The sequence below is a fragment of the Notothenia rossii genome (assembly GCF_949606895.1).
Source record: "Notothenia rossii genome assembly, chromosome: 10".
Lineage (NCBI taxonomy): Eukaryota > Metazoa > Chordata > Actinopteri > Perciformes > Nototheniidae > Notothenia > Notothenia rossii.
Genome location: NC_136908.1, coordinates 8,772,684 through 8,786,369, shown reverse-complemented (window position 1 = coordinate 8,786,369; position 13,686 = coordinate 8,772,684).

The following is a 13,686-nucleotide window of genomic DNA, read 5'->3' as shown; positions in this document are numbered from 1 at the left end:
CTGCGCAATTTATCCAGATGCGCGGGGAGAATGAAGCCCTCTTCACGGGGGCCTGTTGCGACCTCGGGAAAATAATTTAAACATATTATATAACACCAAAATAAGTACAGCTAGATCTGACTCCATATTGAACAGTTTTGAAAACAATTTTGAAAACAGTTTTGAAAACAGTTTGAAAATATTATGCCTAGTGTCAGAAATTATTACCGGCACTTGTGACTGCAGCTGGTTGCTAGGTGACGGGGGCGGCAAAATGTAAGGGTAACTGCCGATGACGTACAAGGACATGCTCCGTAGACCGTCTCATTTCGCGGAGGACCCAAGCTGGTTCCTCCACGGACTGCGAGGCTGGGTCCTCAGGCGGCTGGGTCCTCAGGAGGATGCGGCCGCTGAATTGGGACACAGCTACAGTCTTCATGCCGGGTGCTTGATAAACTAGCTTGCATGCTACTACTTTGTGCTTATCGCTGCATTGAAAGACTAATCTGCTACCATTTCTGCTTACCTTATTAGCACAAGAGGACTCCTTTTACAATGCTAACCCCTTGCGACATGGAGCAGCACATATGACCAGTTTATACAAGATGAAATCCACTGAACATGTTTGAATTCCACTTCAATCTGTCAGCAGAGGAGAGGTGAGCTTTGCTTGTCCTCTGCGGCTCAGGTTTGTGTAGAGAGTGCATCATGCCGTCATCACTGCTATTGAAGATGAAATGTACCAGGGGGAAATTATTTATTTTCCTTGAGGCTAATGGGATACAAATGGATAACCCCCCCAGAAGGCAGCAAGTAGATGTCAGCAGCAAACCAAGGAGTTTAAAGTTAACCGGCAAAAAATATGCATCACAATCTGTCTATGCTGATTACATTTCCGATCCGACAAAAACATTTGAATGAATAAATAATTGATTTATCTTTAATCAAAGTTGATAAAACTAAACTTTTGATTTCAGAAAATTCTATTTTTAATGAGATGCGAGATTAATATCCTAACCAAAAAATAACAACTCAAGGTTTAGCTTCATTGGTAGAGATGGTCTCAATGTCATCCCCTGGCCTCAGTAGAAACTATTGTTTACTTGACAACAGGTGTCATGTAAGTTTGTACTTAAATCACATGGTAACAACTAACCAATCCACATGACAAGAGAGAAACTCCCTGAAAACAGCCATAACATGGGGTTGAACACTTTGAAAACAGCAAGTCAGATTGACCTGTGGATTAGTGCACATGTCTTAATGCCAGCCTTTTGTCAGGAGTGCAAACCATGTAAAATAAATGATCAATTGTGTCCTTAAAGTCAGGATTCAACCACCTACAGGCGGTTCCAACCTGTGGGACGCATTGCAAGTGGGCCACCAAATAATTAGCAAAACATTAGGATTTGTGTGGAAACATTTCATTATTACGAGTTTTTTTTAAATTTGAACCTCCTTCTTAATCCTCCTTAGCAACGGTCATTACAGCCCTTAACAGCGGTCTGTACTACTGGATTAACAACATGTCACAAGCTCTGAATTGACCAATCAGAACTTTATTTAGCCTCCGTATTGTTTATGGTTGAATGTGGACCCTGAACATGTTTTAGATTCTTAAGTGTGTCACAAGTTCTGAATTGACCAATCAGAACTTTATTTAGCCTCCATATTGTTTGTTACATGTTTTAGATTCTTAAGTGGGCCCTGAGTTGAAAAAAGGTTGGTAACCGCTGACCTATGGTTCAGTTTAAATTTGAGTTGACCACCTCATGTAAGCTCTCCCCCTGTCACGTCCCTGTACATTTTATCATCTCGATATCCTCTTGTGTAGGCTTTCAATACTTCTCCTCCTCCCATCCATCCCTCACTAATTCCCTCCCTGTAGAGGAGTTCCAGCCTTTGTCCTGCTCTGCAGCGTGCAGGACCCCGAGCCCTAATCCCCTTAGTCGCCTGCGAGGGAGAAGGAGGGAGCTGGGCGTGGATTTTAGCCTCTGGAGTCTAGGGCCTGGCTCTAATGTAATTACTCATTGAAAATGACCCTGGTGACGCGTGGCTGCAGCCTCACAGAGAAGCACAAGACCTCTGTCCTTTGGCTCGTAACTCAAAAGCAGGGGTGAGAAAAACAAAACAAAAAGTCTCAGGGAAAAATAATTGTCGTCCGCTGTGACCTCCATATAATTTCTCATTACAATAGGTGCATATTTTGTACCACACCAGGCTCATATGAGCAAGCGCTCACTTTAATCTGGTCTCGTGAGAAATATGGGGCTAAACAGGCTAACTAGGTCCACAGGTTAATTGTGCAATATCAGATCTTTCTAAGGATGTAAAAGGAAAATAATCTAAGTTCTCCGGCTTCTCTCAGCTGAGGACAAATAGGTCCAATAGGTGCTTAAGTGTAGGCGTACATGCTTTAATATTTTTGTATGATTACACCGCTCATGAGTAACTAAGCATTTTTTGTTATATTACCATGGAAACCAACAACAAAGCAAAGGTTACACACTAGTCTCTTTTGAAAATGATGAATGCATTTCCTCCCGTTTAGCAGCAGGCACTCTGCAGGATCTAACAACCTGTATTTCACATCACGTCTCAATATGTCCTCCCAGCAGGACATATTGGACTTGTAGTCAATACATCATCTATCTTCGACTTTCATCTTCAGAGCTTAAAAAACGTTGAAGCTTCTCGATCTCCTCTGCCAGCCCGGCGAGTGTCTGGCAGAGGACAAAAGTTAACAAAAAAGAAATAGGGATGAATTATTGAGTACAGCAAGGGACAAACGAGAGCTTTATGTGCTGCTCAAGCGCCCATTTAACCTTAAGTAATTATTTGGCTTCCGCTTTTAATGGAGGCCTGAGCAAGTGAGATAAATCATCGTTCACTTGAGAGATACTAAAGGATTCGGGAGTGAGAGACAAGTTGACAGAGCGAGCGCTGATGTGCCTTCGGAGACCAGGGCACTCGCACGCACAATTAAGCAAATACATGTATATTATCCAAGGACACAAACAAGTGCTTCGTTATTCACTCTTTGAGAGATCACATGCAATCAATGGCTTCATTGGACATCCAGAATGAAATAAATGATGGTCAAGGATGTGTAAAAATGTGAAATAATTAAATAATTTATTGTGTTCCCGACCACCGATCAATACATCAAAACGATGGATATGCATGGTGTCACATAGGTTGTTGGAGCTATAGAGAAAACTGCAGTGACAGGAGAGCCCCGACTGTATTGAAAAGGATACAGGCACACACACACACACACACACACACACACACACACACACACACACACACACACACACACACACACACACACACACACACACACACACACACACACACACACACACACAGAGCTCCAGTTATTTTGAGTGAATTTGATTTATGTTCAAGTACCTCGGTTGCTGTCACTCAGCCCTCCGCTCTGTAATTTACTTTGAAAGGGGATCACCTTAAAGGGGATATTTTGCCAGTCATGCAGTTTTGACGAATATTTTTTAATGAAATACTTTCCCGCAGTGTATCTCAGAGTTGTGTCTGATTCACAAATTCAAATTGCTTTGTTAACCCCTTCACTTCTTGTTTCCCAATATTGCGAGGACAACTTTTAAACGGCATGTAGGCTCATGACAGATGATTAAGAAGTCCATTTTGTAAAAAGGTTTGGGTATTCACAGCAACCCGCCTGACCTTTCTTTCATAAATGTGTGATATTTGGCAACCCTGTGACCTTTCTTCTAACGCCATCATCGAGCCAACATTTCCGCTTGTGCAAACGAAAAATCAATCTTAGGAGCAGATCAAAGTTATATTTACGTTGCAAACTCACGCTCCACATAGTGTAAAGTCACCTTATTTTGGACACCTACTTTTAAATAATAAGTTCAATATCACACATAATGTGTTTTATTCTGCTATACAAGAAGACACAGTTGGGTATAATGCTGAGTATGTCACAAGTCCACAAGTGAAGTGACAATCAATCAATCAATCAAAACTTTATTACAGACTCAGGGTCCAGATAAAAGACAAGGCATTACATATAATAAATTACACACACAGCATAAAAAAAGAAATTCATGGTTTAAGAATAATTTAAATCAGTGTCCTACAAAGAGACAACTACTGTATACCAATGTCTCCACAGCTGCGATTGGTAGCGTGTACAGAACAAGTAAAATGGGTTTCTCAAAAATAAAGCAGAAATACATCATTTAACTATAATCTTTGCAACCTTTTGTCACCTGGGATCACTAAATGATTCATTACAACCTAACTTGGTCTATCTGAACATGTACATGTGTTTTATATATGTGAATGTTCATGCGCCCTGTGCTTCTGTGGGATTCTCCGTTTAATAATACATGCTGGCATTATAGTCAGGGAACAGTGGGAGGTTGAAGAGGAAGGGAAATTAGATGGCATTTGAAAATAGAGATGTGGCGAATTGGCTGTGTAAGGAAAATGTTAGTGGTATACAGTATCTGAGTTACTGAGTACACACTGGCTTGACATATTCTACAGTAAAATAAGGTAATGTTGGGAGTTATGGAGATAGAGAAGGTTTATTTCATTTTTATTTGTTCCGTTCATGGTATGCTGAAACTCAATGTAGAACTATTGTTTACAAAAAATGTCTCTGTAAACACACCATACCCAAAAAGGAGCACTTTAGAAAAAGGAAAAGTACTTTTTAAACCTATGGATTGTTGTAAATTCAAAACCGTGAGAACCCCATATTTACCACATTGTATTAATCTAGATTTTCACATATTAACAAAAGTATATACTTTAACGTGAAAGTGGTTGAAAATGTATACAATATGATCGAAGTGAATTACAAATGTGAAATACAGTATACCTGTTTCCTAACAGCCTTTAATACAGTTACAAAGATACATTAAAGTGCAGCTTAGAGCTACATACCCCCCCTGCAGTAATGTGATCCATCACATAAAGTGCCTGAGATACCAGTATACAGTACAGTGTGCACCCCTATCTGATTCATGTGACACGTGTTCATGTTCGCATGGCAGGGGGGGGGGGGGGGGGGGGCCTGGTCGCAGCCTATTGATTGCAGCGGTGGGTGATGATGATGGCGGGATAAGGCTGATGGGGGACGAGGTGGATTGCCTGAGGCAGTAGTAATCAAAGATGTCCTCCAAGCCCCCTGCTTCACTCTCCTTTGATCAGCAGACCCAGATGGATCTTAACAGTACCGATGGGGGCGTGCGTGTCAGGGGCAGTGGGCGATATAAAGACCAAATCACAGAGCGGTACACACCAGTAGCCCAAGGCAAGAAGCAGACTTTTGAAGGAGGTAGCTCACACACATCATCCGACTGTCAGCTGACGGAGAAACACAGCAGTCGAGTTACAGCAGAGGAGAAACTTGCTTTGTCTTCATTTGATATTTCTCTTACTACAATGCAATCTTGAGCACCGTTAACACTTGCAGAGTGTAGTCATTTTCACTTGTGAGCATTGTCCAGCACCAGACACATTTTACGCTGCTATGAACAATCTTGCACTAATGTACATTCCCAAAGATATTGAAGTGACTGTTATTTTGTATATTGACTGTTGTGTTTTTGTCTTAATCTGTGCATATGTATAAATGTGTCTGTTGATTGTGTATATAGAGGATATACATATTTGTATACATATTTGTATTTTTGTAATCGGGAATGTGGGAAAAGGTATTTCGATCTCTCACAACAAACTGAAAGATTGACAATCAAGTTGACTTTGACTTGACTTGTCCTGACTCTCATAAGGCTCAGAAATTAAACCGTTAGATGACCAGCTACTGTAGCATTGTTACCATATCATTATACACTACTCAATGCACCTAATAATACAATTAAAAAGGCTGCTTTTGGATAGGGATGCCAGTGATTATTCGATTATTCGAATATTCGTTACAGTCTCCATAATCGAATATTATTTTTAAAAATCAATTTTATTTATATATATTTTAATTATTATTTATGTTTTTTTTTTTTTTTTCTGGCTTACTTTCAACCAAAATATAGACTAATGCTAAAAATAGTAATAGTATTAATAATTGTAAATGGCCATTAATCGATTATTATTCGCCAGGGCTGCCGAATAATCGATTTTGATCATGGTCAGTTTCTGGCAACCGTACTTTTGGACCACAGTGTAGTTGTACGCCTACTATATAGTAAAAACTGAACATTTCAAGCTTTTTTCAAACTTGCATTGCTTAGCCAATATAGCTATAGTTGAGGAAAGATGTGTCTTGGTTCCCTTATCTTTCTCACTGTGTTGAGTGCACCTGTTCTGTACTCATGTTGCACTGCATTTGCACAAAACATATCAAGTGTTAGCACAAATATATGCAAATTGCGACAACGCCCAATTTCACTCTTCTACTTTGCTTCATCTTCTCTTTCACTCGAGCATTACATTCTGTCTAGACTGGTCTCATTTCAAATCATTTAAACGTGGCTTTACTCGCTACATTGCTGTGAAGTTAGCAGCCTGAAACAGAAAAAGAGTAAATGACTCCAGTGATCTGTTTGAGCTGCCATTAAATGTTTGAAAGTGTATTGCTTTAGACTCATTTCCATAAGATATCTTTGCGGAGGCTGGTGAAGAAAGCTTTGAAGAGATGGACATTCTATAGGGTCTTTTATGGTATGTAATTGAAAACGTCAATTAGGGTTTGTTCTCAGCAGTGTTTTGTGTCAATGTTATCACATTAGTTTATCTAACATACTTAATAGTTTGATTTTCACCAATTACGTCAGTCAGTCGCGGGTGAAAGGGGAAAAAAGGCTAGCAAAGGATACAATGTACTTTAAAGAGCAGAGAGCTATTAGAGTAATGTTGAATTAATGCCATGTCATGATATTAATATTACCCACTATACAATCTGAGGAGTGCCCAAGACTGACTCTGTGGTTTTGCCTGCTCTATATAAAAAAAAAGTATCTGAGGTTGTTTTAATGGGAAGTAACTCAAAAGGGTTGAATCACAAATGCACGCTGAACACATTTTTTTGTAGAGACATACATGTTGCGTTTACCATTCACAAACGTGCCCAACGTCACAACAGAGTGCAGTGGTAGCAAGTTTGTAATCACAAATGTGCCAAGCCTGAAGCCCACTCTGTTTGTATTGTCTATTTTACGCAAAAACATAGTCAACAAAATGAAAATCTTCAGTGGAGTCTCACCCTGCTTGCCATTAGAAAATAAGTTCGTTTTAGGAACTTCAGGTGCATCCTTGGTTTATTGCCAAAAACCACCAACTTCAGATTTGCTAGATCACCAGCAAATAATGCAATAACTGTGTGTGTTTGTGTTTGTAAATATACATCTCAGCTCAGGTACAATAGCATCTAATTACGTGGTCTGTAGAAAGAGTTTCACCTTCGAGGCGAGACATTGGAAAACAACCCTACTGTTTTTCTTTTAATATTTAGCATTTAGTCTGCCTCGTATTTTTAGAAACGGGGTCTGAGTCATCCTGAGGCCAGTTTACACAACACCTGTTTGTCGGCTTTTCACTGTAGATAATGAACCATGTCGACAAGGCTCAAGCTTAAGGCTCCATTTCAAATTTTAATACATATTTGTGTCATTATTCTAAGGTACCTCATTATTCCCATTAGATGTTCTACAGTGTAGTGTTTTCACCTTGGAGGAATGATACCAGTCTTGTTTACAGCACGCCGAGTTCAATTACAGAGGGAGGTTGAAATCCAGGGAGATTTTGCCAGTGAAATAAGCCCCTGCCATTGGCCACCAATCTCTGTGCCCTGTCCATTCTCTCTTTGACCTGCTCCATCCCCCGTATCGCCACCTCTTTCACACTGTCTTTAACTCGCTCCTCCATCTCATCAAATAAAGGAGATAGTGCGCCCCCCTCCAGAGAAATGCCATTTCCTCTATGAATGTTGCCGCTGCTCCTAGCCTTTCTTTCGCACACCATTTCACTCACAAGTGTTTTTCTTCTTTTCTCCCTTCCCTCTCATCTCCCGGGAGGTGTACCAGGGGAGGAGACCACCAAACCGACAGCCAACAGGGGGGGGTATGGGGAGCTTGAACGCGTGCTTCTCTTTCTGCCGTTGTTTCATCCTTGCGCCCTTGGCTACCCAACCTTAAAGCCTCACTGCTGTGTTGTACTCTCCTCTCCTCTGCCCTTTCCTTTCTTTTTGTCCAACCCTTTCTAGTTTAATCTAAATCTAGCGTCTCTTGAGACTTTGGAATAATGAGTGGGATCAGTATGCGCCTGTTGCTGCGGGGGGGGGAATGTGTATGTGTGCACACCACAGGTCATTCATTCACTCAAACCTTTAATGGGTTTACAGTGAATCCCAGGTGGAGCCTCAATCATCGCCGCTGACGGACAGAAAACCGTTAACCCTCTACTCTCCCTCTTTCTCTCCCGCTTCTATATAAACACATTCTGTAATCATGGCCGGAAATGACAGTCAAGCCCTCTCTTTGGTGGTGATTAGTCTTATAAAGTGACACGCTGCGCACATGCTGCGCCACAAGTCGCCTGGATTCTTGTAGCGTCATCACTTCGGTGAAATTGAGCAAGGAGAAAGCGGTTCTATTAGCTGCATGATTGAGATTGGAAAGGTAAATGCGCCTATGGGAAGATGATTGATCAAGCGGATAGTCTAATATCCTCTGTGATTGTGATTGCTTGTGTGTGTGTGTGTGAAAACAGAGAGGTGAGAAGTAGCAAGAGGCCTGTTAAGGGAGCCAGCTGTTTCCAGTAATACAAGTTTGAAGGATATTGGGGTCGAAGAGTTTCCACCTGAGAGGAAACGGCTTTTCATTATAAGGCGAGTGGGAGGTCAGGCCAGGTCGTCCCACTCACACACATACACACTGAGGTGGTCAATTCAGGGCAGATTCACTCTGACCTGCCTTTTATCCCCTCGTTAAGTTAGCTTAATCAGGGGCGATCAATAAGCGCTACGTCTTACTATGAACAAACTGTGATAGGTGATTTAAGGAGCCAAGGAGCTTTAAGTACTGATCAATGCTTGGTGTGTTTATGCATTTATTTCTAATGGAATCTGCTCAAATAGTCATGCCCTTAGATGTGAGAATAATGATTAACTACAACATCAATACAATTTACACTTACAGTGAAATTACAGAAGTTTGTGTTTATCTCAGTGACAGATTAAATGTAGGTACCGGAATAGTTCAGTGAAGCGTGCATGAGATTAGCAACGAGGTGTGCCATATTGGTTTACCCCCCCCCCCCCTCCCTTGAAACACCTCGATTGGACTCTTCTGTAACATGATGATACACTTCAATTGACTATTGCTCCATTATATTATACGTGATAGGCTAGGGGGCGGGACATCTCTCTGCAGTCATAACAAAAGCCGGCCAGCTAACCAATCACAGTGGAAGCACCAAATAAATACAAATGTAAACCTTAAAACGAGCACAATATGTCCTCTTTAATTAAAGCCTAAGAATTTGGTGTTAATGAAATGACATGTATTCAAACTAACGCAATGTTTTGCAACTGCATATATCCAAAATAAAACATTATCTTTATTTATAATAGCAAAAGTGCTTAAGAATTGACAAAACATAACATTGCAGTATTATGCGCAGACTATGAATCGCGCCTCAGTTATGGCAACAAATTCATCACTGTGAAATTGCCGTGTGGCCTTGGTGGACACGTCTATATGTATCATCTCTACTGGGTCAACAATGTCAGATGTTCCTGCAGGTAATAGCAGGGTTTTTTCTCCCTATATGCTATAACAAATGCCAAAATTCACAGAAATACTGTTCACCCAAAATACTGAGCTGACTTCCAAAACAAACCACTTTGGAATAAATAAGTTGAATAAAGACGATAGTAGCTGTAACCACTGCCTTCATGCTATTTGATGATTTATCTCTCTTAAAAATAGACACATAACCTGCAGTCAAACAAGGACTGCTGTATTTGTTGTGCAGGTGGAGCAATATACAACTAATTCATTATCATTAGCTGGAGTTAATCGCCTGTGCAAACACTTAACCCTGCGAATGGATATCTTTAAACCGCCAAGAAAACAGAAAAACAATCAAGATTGGGGTTAGTTCGTAAGACTTTCAATAGGAATTAATGTTTTTCTTACCTCGACAGTACAGTTCACAGTCTGTCACGGTGGCTTAAAGTCCCATTTCAGACACGTTTTAGCTTCTATCACAGTGGTTTCCAAATGGGGTTATGCTGACCCCTAGGGGTACGTTGGGGTACTGCAGGGGTTCCGTGAGATTAAAAAAAAAAAAAAAAAGGTTAATTAAAAAAATACCATGCATTATTTCAAAAAAGATCTTAGTACAATAAGTTAAATAGAAAACATAATTTTACATAAAATATTCATAGAACCACCAAGGAGGTCCTCATATCAAGTCAAATGTGTGTATTGTATTTTATAGTTTTCCATAATGTATCATTTTGTTCATTGGTTTGTTAAATATATTACTTCAATTGAAAAACTCCTTGGAAAAATCTGTTCTTTCTTTTTTTTTTTTTTTTTACAAATCGTTTTATTTCATTATAGTATACACAGTAATGATGCCATTTCATTTATATTGTAATATCACAATACCATAGTACACTCACTACACTCCCCCTCCCTCCCTCCCTCCACCCGCACATGCCCACACGGACGAAACCTAAAAATAAAAATAAAAATAAAAATACATTTAAAAAAAAAAAAAAAAAAATGCTTTTCAATATAACTTAAACAACAGAGCCATGAAAATTAACATAAAAATAAAAAACACTCTGATTGGTACACGTCCCTTTCCCCCTCAGCGTGATGTTGCCTGCTACCTTAAGATGAGCCAGTTCAGCTCCTGGGCATTGTCGGACTATGATGGGTTAAATGCAGTGACTCACTGTCTGTGTGTAGTGCTGAGTACATGTGTGTGGCCATTAAAAGAGGATTTGATTTGAATCCTCTATTTCCATTATAAACAAACATGGGATCTGGAAGCAAATAAGCTTTTTCTACCTCATTGAGAAACTGTGGATCTGGCCATGCTGGATTTATTTTGTTTCCTTTGCTGCTGGTTTGCGTTAGCATTTGCGTGGTATGCAGTGACGACAGTGACATCTCCCCGTTCAGTACAGCAAAGTGAAAACACTTCTCTTGTGACAAACTTTGAGTGAAGGTGATATTTATGTTTGATTTACATGAAATCTAAACATGCAAGCCTGCCTGTCTTTGCTATACACCCATCTACGTTCTGAAAACCATCCTCAGTCTTTACACTTACAATGTATGCTTTTTCGGGTTTTCAAGTGTGTCATTTTGCTCAATTTATTAAGAAATATGTAGATGATGCTTGGCACCTTGTTTGCATTATTCATACCCGTCACATATAATTGGTGGTGGTTATTTTAGCAACAACGAAACGCAACATATGTAGCAAGGACATGTAGACATCAAATGTCTGTCTACCTATTTATTCAAGTGCATAACATTCTCTGAGTGTTTGTGTGCTCACTTCATGCATAATCTACACATCATTCCAAATACACACATTTACGAATATTACATTTGGTAGCAGCCATACATTTTGACAGCTTAGCTCATTGAATATGCATGCTATTTATTTACGCAAGGTGTTTGTCTTTCTGGGTTTGACTGAACATACTTTGCATTTGTGTGTCATGTAAAGTTCCTTTGTGTGTAGTACACACTCAAGTCTGTGTTCGTGCCAGTGTGTGTGTGTGTGTGTGCGTGTGTGTGTTTGGTTAAGGAGATAAATCAGGCGCTGTGATTGCGATCCGCCATGTTGTTGTTGAGCAGAAGAGACAGGTCTGAGCCTGCGGTGTCAAGGGCTAGATGGATGTCAGCAGCGTGGGTTAAAATGTGTTTTCCTGCTGTCCTTGGGTGATTTCCACAGCACACTGAGCAGAGCACACAGTCCTGGCCAGGGGGCACCATTACTGCCGCCTTGTGCAGTTAGAGTCGTGGCAAATGCACCTGGATATGATCCAGAGAGAGAGGGGCTGCACACAAAAAGACACAACTCCCCTCTTTAATCGCCAGGTCTCAACCGCATTTTGATCTTACATTTGTACCCCGTTTTCCACTTTGACGCTCTTACAAAAATCTATATGTCAGTGGTCACATAGGCACACTTCCCTGCAGTGCATGTTGTAAAAATAAAGCTTTTAAAGCTCAGTGAAGAAAGCTTAAGACACGGTGAGGAGCGCTGTGTGTTCTCATTATACATTCAGAGAACGAAAAGCCCCGGAGGCAGTGGATGCAGTAATTGATGCATATCATTGGATGCTCTAAATTTGATGTTCTTTTTTGGCCGAGTGCAGCTGGAAGATTCTAAGCATCAGACCTGACACCTGTTTTTCATTACTGCAGAACTCTTGCAACAGCATCATATATCTCTTATGATATTAAGAGATTAAGAGAGACTGAGACTTTACACATTATTGTGATGCATCTCTATTTGGAGAAATTCATGAAAACATTCATTGTTATTTGAGACAATGAAGCACTTTAGGAGCACAAATATAGGGGTGATTCCGTGCTTACCAAAATGTTTATTTTATACAAAGCACCTACAATCGTTTGCCCTCAAAGCAATATGGTAATAATGTCATTTGTAAGTTACATCCCCTCCTTATGTTTACCTCCAAATACTTACCGAAATGCCAATAATTAACCTTGATGATCGCGGACAGATTTTTTTGTCATTATCATTTAGGCTAAATGTCTCAAACAATGCCTGGTGATAGACAATAGCCTGAAGAAGCTCAAGTTTGACTGACTGTGAAATTGAAACTGCGGAATAAGAAAGAAGAGAAAAAGTGGAGGAACGGAATATATGGTTTGAGGGTCTAAGACATGGTTTTTTAATCAAGGGAAAGTGGAGTAGCAGAGGCTCATCAATGCAGCTGAAACTATGTGAGAGTAGGGGGGGGGGGTGGGATGCACTGCTGTAGTACATTGGTACACAGTCAACACTTTGAGTACTGTACATATTTTCTTCAGACACAGGATGTGGTCAAGGTGCAGTGGTAAGTGTGTGCCTGTCCATGGAGGCATTATCATAGAATGGCTTTTCCTATAAGGTTATTGTGCGTCAATTCTGAGAGTGGTTGTTTTTGCACGCACACAGAAAAATCCTCAGTAACCAAGGTGTTGTCTTTGTAAAAAACATTATTCCTCACATTGGAAGGCAGTAAAAACGCTGCTGTCTTAATGGCGTTCAGATTATCTGCAGTAAAGCCATTATTGCCTCGTGCAGTTAGACGCGGACTCTTAAAATTCACAAACAGAGGTGTAACTCTACTAAGCGTTACTCAACCATACGTATAATCACAGCAATCCTACTTTAAATCCCCATTTTGTCGTGTTTTTGTACGATACGATAACAATTAAACAATGGAGAACCAACCTGATAGCATCCCACTTCACTTCACTTCTCGAACAGTGTGAGAACGTGTTCTAACAGTCGGTGGTTAGATCTCTGCGGTCGTGAGCTGGGGAGAAACATCAAGGCAGAGTCTGAGGGAGAGATGAACACACCTGGTGAAGAAGTGGATTTCTGTCTTGTCGATGCTGGGCATCTTGAAGGAAAGTGCAGGCGGGGAGGATCAGGACTAAAGAGAGCTCCATCTTGGAAAACACCTCCCAAGCGTCCACCATG